This window comes from Callithrix jacchus, chromosome 3 (genome assembly GCF_049354715.1).
Source record: "Callithrix jacchus isolate 240 chromosome 3, calJac240_pri, whole genome shotgun sequence".
NCBI classification, from domain to species: Eukaryota; Metazoa; Chordata; class Mammalia; order Primates; family Cebidae; genus Callithrix; species Callithrix jacchus.
This window is the reverse complement of record NC_133504.1, coordinates 131,164,138-131,178,955: the sequence shown is the minus strand read 5'-3', so window position 1 is coordinate 131,178,955 and position 14,818 is coordinate 131,164,138.

Sequence of the window (14,818 nt, the reverse complement as noted above, 5' to 3'; positions counted from 1 at the left end):
GCTTCCTCCCTCTGCCGGTCTGGCTCTGAATATCTATTGACTTTCTGCTGGGGCTTATTTCGGGGGAAACTTACATTTTCCTGTTTCCCTCTGTATCTCTCTAAATATCCATGTAGCCCAGTCTCTGAATCAAAAATGCACTTTTTTTTTTTTTTTTTTTTTTTTGAGATGGAGTCTCACTCTGTCACCCAGGCTGGAGTGCAGTGGTAACATCCTGGTTCACTGCAACCTCCGCCTCCAGGATTCAACAGATTCTCCTACTTCAGCCACCCCTGTAGCTGGGACTAGGCCCACCACCATGCCTGGCTAATTTCATCATTTTGGTCAGGCTGGTCTCCAACTCTTGACCTCAAGTGATCTGCGCACCTAAGCCTCCCAATGTGCTGGGATTACAGGCCTGAGTCACTGTGCCCATCCTCCCCAAAAAAACTGTCTTAAAATACACAAGTAGCATCTGTTGTGGGTTAAGTTCCTTAAATCATTTACTTAGGTGTTAAGTAGCAAAAATAAAACTTAAACCCAAAATATCCAAATGGAATACCAAAGCTGTTTCCACTTCTATGCCAGAGTAGCCTTTCAGATTACTCAGTCCATTGCTGACTCTGGTTGGGAAAGGGATTATTCTGTTTAATGTAGAGAGACAAAGAAGTATAACATTGTGAAGTGAAAATGCTTAAAATTCTGTATACTACAAATGCAATGAACATTGCTTATTGTTCTGTGATTATTCTGAAGAAATGTCCACACTTGTCATGTGTTTTGTTTATTGTTACCAACAATAAATGGCAAATGAGAATATAAGTTCATTGATAGAATATTTTATTTAAAAATGTTAAATAAGTATTTGGCCACCTTGTCCCTACATAGCTGCCAATTTGTTGCCAATAATTCGGCAAATTAGTATTTTTAAAAATTTTTTACTATCACATTTTATACATAAATTATAGAACATAAAACAAAGAAAAGAACTATTCAGGATCACTTAATGTGCTCTTTTAATCATAAAATATACTTTAATAAATATTAAGTATTTATTATAAAAGTTTAAAAAATATATTAGACTGATTTGATCACATAAAACACACATTTTACTTTCTGCCATATTAACACCAGAGAACTCAATTTCTGAAATAATTTTTGGTAATAAATATATTTTATTCTTTGTCTTTTCTCATTAATAAAGATTTGATAGCTGACAAGAAGCAATAAAAGATTAGAGAAATATACATAAATTATACAAATACATGTGCTTCTACCTGGTTTCTGAATACTATTTCATAAAAAGAAAAAAAAATTGTAATTCACATGACTATTTTAAGCTAATTTTATTATTTTTTCTTAAAACGGGTATTAGTTTGATTCTAACAATATAATTACAAAGAAAATAAATCCTCTGCTTTGTCCATAATTCATCTTGTTTCTTTATCTAGCAGCAAATAAGTTATGCTATTTAAAATTCATTGTTTTTTCTTACTATTGTGCCTTCAATAAGCATATATTAAATGCCTGCACATGCACAAATCTAGTTACTTGAATTGCATTTGATTTTAAAAGGCAGTTAATGTTCTTTTCCAACTAATGAAACCAAATTAAAATGTATATTGACAAAATAGACCAAAATTGAGAAATAGCTGATATAACACAACTCCCTAAACAAAAAATGCATACACATGTGCACACACACACTTGTTCATACCCTAGACACAGCATACATGATGAGAAAATTCTAGAAATTTTAACCAAATATGTATGCTAAGTATCCTAAAAAAGCAGATTAAATAAGCAGTGATTCCTTATTATGGATTCCTCAACTTAAATAGTTACGATAAAGCCATCTGGGCATATCCACAGATGCACAACTTGGCTGCAAACACAGCAGTTTACTGAAAGTCATATGCTAAGTTTGGACATTCAAGTCTTCCCTTTGCACTACATTTTCAAAGGCAGATTATGAAGAAAAGAGTTGAGAATTTAATATACATGTATAGCTAACAAGATTTTTGTATTTAACTTATTTGAATTGGATTGCAGTTTAAAGATGCAGTTATGTGCTCTCTAACCCCATACTGAACATATCATGGGAAAGCAATTTCAGAGTAATTGCCTCATAAGACATAGTTAAGTTAGTTCCTTAAATATGTAAATCAAACTTGTTCCTTAATTTTGTGATTCGGTATATGATTAAATTTCATTCTCCTTGTTTTACAAACCTGGTATTTTCTCAATGGAAATGAAGCTATGAATATAAATAAATTAAAACAACATATTTTGTTAGTGGTTCCCAACCGACAGCTATTTTTCCTTCAAGATGACATTTAGAAATGTCTGGGTACAGTTTTGTTTGTCACAACAGAAAGAGGGGTCAGCCTCTAGTACTTTGATACCAAGTAAGTTTCTGAACATTCTACAAGGCACAGGACGATTCCCCTTCTAACGCAGCCCAAAACATCAGTAATTATGAGGCCGAAAACCCTGTTATAGCATAACATTTGATGTTTACATTTTATTGTTATCTCACTGCATCATAAATACATGCAGGGCCAGTTTGGAAAGTTATGTATATAAACAAGAATTCACTGGGTTAGACTGAGAGCAGATTGGAGATGTAAGAAGAGTCAGTAAGCTTGGACTCTGATTGGACAAATTATTCAATCCGAACAAGTGAGACAAGAAGAGATGGGTTAACAATAATAAGCAGCACCCAAGTGACATTATTTAAGATAATATGAGATTTCACATGTATTTAAATGGAGACCCAGAGGAAGTGAATGGGTCAAAAATAATTTTAAAGACATAAAGATAAAATATTTTCCAGATTTTAGACAAACATCAACTTAGGAATCTAAAAAGTTCAGTCAATCTCAAGAAGGTTAAAAGCAAAGGAAAACATCTAGGAACACACAGTCAATCCTTTGTAAGAAGATAAAAAATAAGTCTTAAAGGAAACCAGGAAAAAAGGAAAAGACAAATTATATACAGTGAAACAATGGTATAAATTATCTTGACCTTGTCTTTAGATATTACAAAGGCAAGAATGAAAAAGAAAATGACATATTATACAAGATGAAGAAAAAGTTGTTCACCCCAAATTCTATATTCATCCAAAATATCCATTAAAAATACAAGAAAAATTAAAATATTTTCAGATAAATGAATACTGGGAGAATTTGTTGTCAGAAAACTGTGTTACCAGAAATTGATAAGAAACTCAATGAGGTTGAGGTAAATCATACCAGAATACCAGGAGAAAAATTACATCTGAAGAAAAAAGAAATGCAGAGAACCCCAAATAGAAAATAAGTGGTAGCTTAAAATGACTAAAATTTTGCCTCCTAGATAATGTAAAGACAAATAACTACTTAAAACAAGCAAACACAAAAGCTATCATTGTAAATAGGGGTTTTTATTGTTTGTAGAATTAGAATACATGACGGTAATAGCCAATGTACTTTATAATTGATAACTGTAATTACACAATTATAAAGGTCAGATATTTTTGAATTATGAATATAAAATGATTTGATAGTTTAAAAAATCAACGAGATAAATTAAGGATGTATTTTGTTTGTAATTCCTACAGCAAACACTAAAATATGATAAAAATATGTTTGGTTAAAAATTCAATATAGAAATTAACACCTATCTAAAAGGGTGGTACAATCTAAAAGAAGGTGAGAAAAAAAAAAACAGAAACAAAATAACAATGAAACATATACACATACAAAAGCAAACATTTAGACTTATAACATCAATACCTGCATGAAATGTAATAAACTAAACACTTCACCTATACGATGTAGTTTATTAACCATAATCAAAAAAATAAGATGCAGCTATCATCAATTGTCTGAAAGAGATGCACTTTAAATATAAAGACAACATGAATTGAAAGTAAAAATATAAGGACAGATATGATATGTTAATAATGACTGTAAAATGGCTAATGTGGCAATATTAATATCAGAAAACTTAGACTTCAATATAAAGAGTACTATCAGAGATAAGGAGGACATTTTATATTTGTGAAAGTTAGAATTCAACAGGAAGGCCTAACAATCCCAAATGTATCTGTGCCTAATAATATTTTAAAATATGCAAAGAAAATTGACAGAAATAAAAGAAGAAATTTATAAAAACAATTTTCAGAATTTTATAAATTATTTCGTTTATATTTAGTAAAGAGTACATTGTATCAAACAGTAGACAGAAATGAAACAATCTGTCCTGGAAAGTGGTAATCAGAAGCCAGCTGCAATTTACCAATATGACACAGGTAAATAGAAAGTGCTTATGAATCACAAAAAGACAATTCTTAACCCTATCAAAGTGGTCACAAAGACTTCAAGCAGAACAGTCTGTGCCTTGCTCAGTTTTCAATCCCAATAGTAGTTATTTGTTTTCAACACTAATTGACATAACAAAATTTATTTTTGATCTATTATTTTCACAAGAGTAGCAGCCTAGTGTCTTCCAAAATTTTTGGACCATGGATCATAGTAAGAAATGCACTTCACATCGATGCCCAACACACACACGCACACACATTCATACACAAACCTGGAATAAAAAAGTTTTCATAAAATACTCTCCCTTACAATGCCTATGGTGACCCTCTCTAATCCATTCTATTCTACTTAATTCTATTTTGTTAATGCAGGATTTAACTCATAAAACTTACTTTAGGACCTATAAATGAGTCATGATCCACAATTTTAAAATTTATATTTGGGCCACAATTAATATGTTTAATTAGATTAAGCCAATAAAATGAAATATATGAAATAGTGAAGTATCTGTAATTATTGTTAAGCTATTTAGATTAGTCATAGTATTAATGTCATTATATAACTAGATTTTACTTAATTTGAAAAACATTGATAATCTGGCTCTTAATACTGGTTCATCTGTGAGTTAGGCATGATATTTAGTGTGCTATTCAACGTATGTTATATATTTTCCTGTTCAGCACTACAGGTTGTATGTATAAAGAGTCGTTCATTGAATAATTCTTGAGAAGTTAAAGTTTATAATGAAGATGTATGAAAAGAAGGAGACTTGGAAATGAAGAAAAGAATTGGAATAGAATAAGGTCAAGAGAAGAATATAATACAGAAGAATACAGGCAGAAAACAAAATAAGACAAACATAAAAGTTTGATAAATCAAAGAAAATAAAATATATAAAATTTGATTTTGTGTGGAATGAGTAGAATGTTAATAATAAGGGCCTTTCAACAGCAAACCTTACTACTAATAACAGCATAATTGTACAGAACACTGCTTGCGTGTCAGATACTGTTCTAAGTGCTGAACATGTGCTAACATGTTTATAGCCTCATAACAGTTCTAGATGTTAGGTGCAGTTCTTACTCCCATTTTATTGAGGAGCAAACCAATGTAAGATTTTCAGGATCACACATCTTATAAGTGTAAAGCCACAATGTGAGAACAAACTGTGTATTCCAAAACCCCACCTTTCCACTCTACAGTGACTACATTGTGAGCTAGACACTATTATATTCATGCTGTCAATAAGGAGTGTTTATGAGTCATACAACCCAGTAAATGACAGAGCAGTGCTTCAGACTCGCAGGACTCTGAGTTTTATTAAGAACTATGACAGCAAACCACCATGGCACGTGTGTCCTATGCAACAATCCTTCAAGATTTGCACATGCACCCCACAATTTAAAGTGCAATGAAAAAAAGTAATTAAAAAAAATCTTTGGACACAGGGAAGGGAGTACCAAACACTGGGGTCTATTGGGGGGAAGAGGGGAGGGACAGCGGGGCGGAGAGAAGCTGGGGAGGAATAGCCCGGGGAGAAATGCCAAATGTGGGTGAAGGGGAGGAAGGCAGCAAAACACACTGCCATGTGTGTACCTATGCAAATGTCTTGCATGTTCCGCACATGTACCCCAAAACCTAAAATGCAATAAAAAAAACTTTTTACAGAAACTTACTACAAACATTGACTATGCCTTCCACACTCTGCTGCATGCTTTAACCTCTTTGTAATATGACATTTAATTCTTGCAGCAACCTTGTCTACAGCTATAATTAATATCTCTGTGTTGAGTAGGAAAGAAGACATTCACACAGAGATGGTTTGATAGCTTATATAAAGTCAATGTATTAAGTAGGAGAACCTGGATTCAAACCCAGGCCATCTTCCTGTAGTGCATTCAATCTTATCTGTTGACAATGGTACAGCCACGGGATAATATATTTGGAGTATAGATTTTTAAATCCTAAATATTGCATGTTTAATGAAAAATTTTCCGATGGAGAAAAATAAGGACAATGGTAAAGGAAAGAGAGATTATGTTTGCTGGAGCATCTTTGTAGCTATTACATTTAACAGTGCAATAAAGAACTGTTACATTTTAATAATTAGTATATCATCAGTACTGGTAAAGTTGTATATAGGTCTGCTGGACCGAGAAAGGAGTGTAAGTACAGTGCAGAACTATTCTGACTGAATACAGCAGGTGTTTACACATATGAACAGAGAAGGATCAAGACTACTTATAGAGGACAGTGAAAAGCCTTTTAATTTCTCACTTCATACCAAATATCAAGATGAATTTCTGATATACTGAATAGTAAACAAATAAAAGTCATACATAAGTAAAATATGGGTGAATCTTTATCTTGTCTAAGGCATTTTGGAAATATTAAAGATAGTAGAAAAGTTCATGAAACATGTTTGAAGTTTAAAAAGAACACCTTAATATAATAAATGCAATCAAATAGGAAACGTGGGAGAAGAAAAGTAAATCCACAAAATGTTTCTTAAAAATAAATATAAAATACACTAAAATTCCATTGGGAAGATAGACTATGATAGGTATTTTGAGAGCAGTGCAATGATCTTTGATTATGCAGGACATAGGTTATATGCATCAAAGTGATTAAGAGTTTGGGCTCTGAAATTGACAAACCTGGGCGAGAATTCAGTTTCACTCAGTTTTATGGCAACCAGGTGGTCTTGGTCTAGTTAGCATCACAAAGTTTCTTTAGGAATGTAAATGCTTTCAACAATGATCCAATTTATTATTTAGTTTATATTCTGTCTACGTCTTTGAACTTTTTTTCTATTACAATGTCTGCATGGTTTTCTTTTTTTTTTTATAATTTTTTTTCTTTTTGCGTTTTTGAGGTGGAGTCTTGCTCTGTCTTACAGGCTGGAGTGTAGTGGCAGGATCTCTGCTCACTGCAACCTCTGCTCCTCGAGTTCAAGCAATTCTCCTGCCTCAGCCTCCCATGCAGTTGGGATTACAGGCGTTCACCACTACACCCAGCCAATTTTTGAATATTTAGTAGAGACAGGGTTTCACCATGTTGGCCAGGCTGGTCTTGAATTCCTGTCCACAGGTGATCCACCAGCCTTGGCTTCCCAAAGTGCTGGGATTATAGGCGTAAGTCATGGCCTCCACGCTCCAAGCACTTCTTACTCCTGTGGATTTGACTCAGATATATTTCTAATAAGCATCTGTATTCCTCCTTTCTTCCTTCTGTAATCTTATTCCCCTCCTTTTCTTTTATTTGCTGATTTTTTTTTATTTTGAAGATGGTTTTCTTGAAAAAAACACTCAAAATTAGCATAAGTAGTAGATATAAAATAACATACAGTATGAGGAGAGTCAAATTTGGAAACTTTCAGACGTAATTCTGAAGAAGTTAGGATTGTCTATAGTCAAATTTCAATATCAGATAAAAAATTAGTATTTGTGACACACCTATACTAAAAGTGTTTTGACTAAATATGACAGTAAGAAAAGAAGGGCATGTACCAGATAAAACAATATTGACATTGGAAAATTCAATTAAAAGCTGATGAATTTATTAATTTTTCTAAAATGACAATCTGAAATTGGGAAGAATGAAATTGAAAACATGTTAAAATATATCAGGCTACTGTAAAGAGAAGAATGTGGTGTAAAGTAAAGAACTGGATTTAGAACTCTTCTTAAGTCAGAAGCTCTAGAAAAGCTATACAAGGCAGGCAGTTTTGTTTACTATAAGTAAAATGGTTGTCACTAAGTCATATCAGACATAACTTGGAAGATTTATGTCAAGGATAAGTCACAAAGGGAAAAAATATTGGATTTACAATTATATATAATCTAAAGACATAGAAGCCTAGAAAAATATTCGTTTATGAATGGAAATAGAAGGTTGAGGCAGTATGTCAAGTCAAAAGTATGTCAAATGCATTAGTTGAAATGGATGTAAGTATCCTAAAATTCCATTAGCAGAACAATGTCAACCATGTGGAAGAGTGGCTTTATCAAATTTTTTAAAGACAATATTTATATAAAAGTTCTTTTAGAAAATAACAGTTTTTTCTAAAAATTTTATGTGTAAGCTTAATATATAAAATAGAAAGCATTAGAATTGCAGTAATAGAGGCAGCTGAGGGTTTCAAAGTCCCATGAAAGACTGCATTAGATATTTAGCAACCTTAATTTAAACACTAAAATAAGGATGATCTTATTTGCTACATTGAAATGAGAAAACAGGGCCATCAGATAACATGGGGAGAAATGCCAGATATAGGTGACAGGAGGATGGAGGCAGCAAGCCACCTTGCCATGTATGTGCCTACACAACAATCCTGCAATATCTGCACATGTACCCCAGAACCTATAGTACAATAAAATAAATACATAAAAATAACAAAAGTAAAATGAGAAAACAAACACACAAACATATTCAAAACAGAAAATAACTCTATTAATAAGTACCAAAGTGCCAGTTCCTAACAAATTCTTATTTTCAGATATAATGCTTTTTTAAATAAATTATTCTACCTGTTGAGTGCTTGCTTTACTGGTTCCTTATATAAAAGCTTAGTATACCTACCAATTATTCAGCAGTTGTGAAGTTTATGATGTCTCTCTTTCTTCCTCCAAAGAGGCTCTAAAGAACAAGAAGAAATTTTTCTTTTAAAGTATATTTCTTTTTTATAAAAAATTTTACTTTAAGTTCCGGGATACATGTGCAGAATATACAGCTTGTTATGTAGGTTTACATGTCCCATATAGGTTTGCTGCACCTATCAACCTGTTATCTAGGTTTTAAGCCCCACATGCATTAGGTATTTGTCCTAATGCTACTTGTCCCCTTTCCCCCAACCCCCTGGCAGACCCTGGTGTGTGTTGTTTCCCTCCATGTGTCCATGTGTTCTTATTTTTCAACTCCCACAATGAGTGAGAATATGAGGTATTTAGTTTTCTGTTCATGTGGTTCTTTGCTGAGAATGATGGTTTACAGCTTCATTCATGTCCCTGCAAAGGACATGATCTCATTCTTGCTTATGGCTGCAAAGTATTCCATGATGTATATGTACCACATTTTCTTTATCCAGTCTATCACTGATGGACATTTGGGTTGGTTCCAAGTCTTTGCTATTGTAAATAGTGCTGCAAGAAACACGTGCACGTGTCTTTATAGAAGAGACTTGATAAAAAATATATTTCGGCCAAAGGCATTTAAGTTCAGTAATGACAGAAACCACAGGCAAGAAGTAATAAAAGCTGTGATATATGGAATCAAAGGCACTGATTTTACTGATTGTTGTGTTATTGAAACTAAAAATGATTTTGTAAAAACTAAAAAGAAACTGAAATCATACATTGAGATTATCTAAATCCTATGCTAAGGTGAGATTATTACTGGAGAGGTAAGAATAATAATAAAATAACCAAAAGGCTAATTCTTATTTCAATGTAGCAAAGTATGGGTATAATTTAAATGGTGAAGACATCTTTCATAGAAAGGAAGTATATAAAGCTTTAGGATTTAAAGAACATATATAGATATTTTCCAATGGCAAAATCATTTAATTATGTTCAAAGGCAGAAAGTAGAATTTTGAAGAAAGAGCAGGCAATAGAAATACCTCAGTTTCACATACATTGTATAAGCCTTTCCAGATATTCTGGTCACAGGTTTTAATTTATTACATTTTCTTCCTGGTCATTTACACCTACTCCCAGGCCTTTTTCTCTATGTTGTCAGTGTCCACAAATAAAACAAGCATTTTGACATTTCACAGAGGTAATTATGGAACAAGTTTGCTAGAGTCAGTTATAATGATAGACTATAGGAGACCAAAAGCAGATAGATTACATTTGCACTGCAACTCAGAGTGAGCTGCTGTATTCTGAAACATTTAAATATTACAGTACTTATATTTGCTGGCTCCTTTAGGGGTAGGTATGTTAGAAACCTGAAACACCATTTTAATGGTACTGTCTTCAAAGCCTATACTCTTGATTGGGCCATACCACTCTCCTTGAATGAAAGCATCTTTGGCAAAGGGAAGTTTGGAGGTCTATCTCGCATTCAGAGATCTTCGTTTTCATGTAGCAGTTGACTTGAATGTTGAGTTAAGTGGTAGCAGGTTTGCTGGGAAGCCTGCAGTGGCCTGGCAGGAAAAAACACTCTTCTGTCCCCAGCCAGAAGACACTGAGGGGAACTACAAGCCTGTGGTAATTTTCTTGTTGGAGAATGGCAGAAACTTGGGACTTGGCAGCTGCCTATACTCAAAGGCAGTAGACTCAGCTTGAGAGGACCAATGAGTTCCATCAAATCAAACAGATTAGGTTTTTGTTTTTGTTTTTGTTTTTCCTGGTTGCATTAACCTATGAAGGAATTCTCATGAAAAATAATTAAATAAAATAAACACTATTAACTATGATTAAAAAGCAAAGCTTTCTCAGGACACATGAGTTACAACACAGGTAAATTTTGCCAACTCACTGCTAACAGTTCTGTTCATTTTAATGAATTTAGTAACAACTGATGACAATTAACATTATCTCATACACAGTTCCCAGCAAATACACATTCATAATTTTGATAAAAGAGGAGATTTAGTAGGCAACGTTGTTGAAAGGAGCTGTGGTAGGATTTTGAAAATCTCTGTCCTGAAAACTCTTTTTTTCATTTAGAGTGAATGTTTATTTAGTATGGCCTTGGTAGAATTGAATAAAACTTATTCAGTGCTTTTCCTACTGTCTTAAGGAATGCCTATCTCAAGGTGTTTATTATGCCTTTAAAGCAAATAAATGCAGAAATTATGACTGGCAGTTTTATGTTAAATTTTATTTATCCAGGTCATATGCTAGTTTAGTCTCTATAAGTCAAACATAAATTGCCATCTTTCTATAAATTCAGATTCAAATAATAGTTACTGATTAACGTTTACAGACAAGATCTAATGCACAGCTCTTTACAAACATTGTATCTTTAAAATGTCCTGAAAATTTTCTGAGGCAAATATTATTATACCCAATTTATGGATGAGAAAACTGATATTTAGAGCAGTTAATTAACTTCCCAGGAATAACCAGTTATACCAATGATAGATTCAAGGTTTGAATTATGATGGTTTTATGTTTGAAATTCTCATGGCTTTGTTCTAATAGATGCTGCCTTTTTCTTCCTGTTGTTTACTTGTACTCTGCCTTTCTCAGGCCCTATTAGAAAATCAAACTATATGCTTGGATCTCTGACATTCAACTCTCTTTCCCTGCCCCCAAATCCCCTTCAAATTAAGCAGATTGGAGCTTTTAAAATGTTTCAAAATAAAAGTCAAAATAAACCCAATTTAGCTTCATGGCAGATGTTCTAGTTTTAGGCCAAATTAGTCATCAAATGTCCCTCTTCTTTGTATGTTTTTATTGTTGTTGATTTTGGAGAACAGCACCAAATTAATGAATTGCCTTTCAAATCCCCCCTTGAAAATGTGCTTACAGCCATGGACAGTCGGCCCAGGTGTGGTAGCAGAGTTAATTAGCAATGTGCACATTAGACACATCTCAGAAGGCTGCATATCCAATGCAAATGTTCCAGTGCTTAATGTTCATTCAGTCGTGTATTGTGATTGCAGCATTACAGAGGACAGAGCTGGAGTGCTGTGAGCTTATGAGATTGAAGAGAGCTTTCTTGTGGACTAAGGAAAAAAACTGAAAGAGGCAAAGTGGTAAAATCTTTTACTGATTCCTTTGGAATTGATTCTTATTGCATTCGCTGGTAGGATGCACATCCTGCATAATAATAATTACATTGCTATAACAGGACATTTATTTGGGATTGCTTCAGTGCACAATATCCAGTGTATGTTTATGTGTGTGCTGGTCCATTTTAAAGTACCCCTGTCAAACAAAATGCCAGTGTCACATGACAAACGTGACTAATATTCCTACTTACCATACAATAATTATACTTTGGCTTTACAATTTTATGTTATTTTTCTATTGCACCTTTTTTTTTTTGCACAGATGTGTAACAAATTGAAACACTGGCACAAGAGTCTCTGTCAGACAGATGAAAATAAAAACAGCATTATTCTTACTAAGTAAGCCAGTCAGAAAGTCTACTTTAGATTTATGACAAAATGGATTTGTTGACGCCAGAATTACGTTAGAATTAGGTAGTTACAAGCAGCACTGGACAATCTCAGAATGTCTCTGTTAGGAAGAGGTCTCTTGGTGCATGGTAAAGAAAATGCAGAATGAATTTGTTTTGCAGATAAAATTTTCAAGAAAAAGAATCAAAGTAAGGCTTAGCCACACATTTTTAGTTCTTTTCCAAAACCTGCCAATCAGGTAAATTCATTAACCATTGAAAACATCAAATTCTTTATTACAGAGTAGAAAAAAATATTGCTTTGTTAAGTTAAAACAAACAACTAGAATTTGTTTAATGTGTTAAAATATCTAATAAAAAAGAATAATCTATTGGGGAACATATCAACATCTCCTTGACAATATGTATTATAAGGAAAAAAATGCAACTACATAAAACAATAATACTTCAGTTTAGATTAACTGAGTTTTATTACCCATTGGTTGAAAAATTAGCTAATGGGTACAATGTTCAATATTTGTGTGATGGGCACACTAGAAACCCAATTTCCACCATTAAGCAATATATCTACATAACAAACATATAAATGTATCCCTGAATCTAAAATTTTAAAAAGTAAACATCTAATCTAAAAATAAAAATTTAATGTTAAACATGTGTCTACATATGTATATATAATATAATATTGAAGGTAACTGGTACAAGTACAGTCCCCTTACATAGGTAAACTTACCTCATGGGGGTTTGCAGCTGGAATAGAATCTTTAAGGTTTACTTATTTGAATATTTAGTACTTACACAAAATAATTTAGGTAAAATATTTAACTCCTGTTAGAGTGCCCCCCATTTTTAAAGAATGGGTATAAAACTGTCTATTTATTTATTTACTTATTTTGAGACCGAGTTTCACTCTGTTGCCCAGGCTGGAGTATAGTGGTGCAGTTCAGCTCACTGCAACTGCTGCCTCCTGGGTGCAAGTGATTCTCCTGCCTCAGCCTCCCAATTAGCTGGAACCACAGGCACACATCACCATACTCAGCTATTTTTTGTATTTTTAGTAGAAACAGGTTTCTGCATGTTAGCCAGACTGGTCTGGAACTCCTGACCTCAGGTGATCCGCCTGCATCAGTTTACCAATATGCTGGTATTACAGGCATAAGCCACTGCACCTGGCCTGCCTATTTAGATCACTGTGACACTCTGCTGTATTCTAAGTCTTTAATGTTATTAGCTTTAAAAAACCACCACTATTCTCACTAGAAAGGCCAAAACACTTTACAATTGTGACAAATATGAAATATGTTCATGCACCTGCACAGTTTAGCTGAGGTCACCCAAATCAGGTCTAAGCATCCCATGTTTATGTGACATTCAAATGCATTAGCTTCTTATTAGTTCTGTAATAAATTACCACAAACTTAATAGCCTGAAACAACATGCATTTGTTATCTCATAGGTCTGGAGGTCAGAAATACACAATAGGTTTCACTGGGTTGCAATCAAAATGTCAGCAGGGCTCCATTCTTTCTGGGGACTGTAGGGAGGAGTCTTATCTCACGGCCTTTTCCAGTTTATATAATTCACCTACATTCCTTGGCCTGAGGTCCCTTCCTTCATATTCAAAGCCAGCAGTGTAGTATCTGCCAGTCTTTCTCTCTAAGGACCTTAGTGAGAGAGATTCTTCTCTAAGTTTCTTCTATAAGAATTTCTAATAAAGACCCTGTAAGTACATTAGGACCACCCAGATCACCCAGGAAAATATTCCTGTCTCAAGGTCCTGGACTTAAACACATCTATTCTACAAAGTCCTTTTTGCCATGATTAAGGTAACCGATTCACAGGATCCATTGATTGGGGCATGAATATTTATTTTGGGGGTGGGGTGGGCTATTTTTGCTCACCTTATCTAGCATCTTATTTAGCTGGGGCTATGACTTTTGCTATTACTAGTACTTGCAATCTGATCATAAGAAATCAGAAGTAAAAACAACACTACACTAAACAGTTGTAAGCCATAAATGTCATATTTAGTTTAAAAGACAAAACACACGGTCATGTATTTTTACAGTGTATGAAGGTTACCCAAATTCAGTTTTTTTTTTTGTATGTGGATATTCATGTAGTCCAACAGTATTTATTGAAAATACTTTTTTCTCCCATGAAATTATCTTGGTACTTTATATCTTGGAACAGAACTATGTGGGTTTATTTCTAGAGGTTCAAATATATTCTTAGTTTGTTATTATTTTTATGATGAATAAATAAATGAGTGTTGAAAAATATTTTTTTCTGCATTTATTGAGATAATCTTCCTTCCTTCCTTCCTTCCTTCCTTCCTTCCTTCCTTCCTTCCTTCCTTCCTTCCTTCCTTCTTCCTTCCTTCCTCTTTCCAAACCCTGCCCCTTGTTTCTTCTCTCTCTCCCCCTCTCTTTTTTTTTT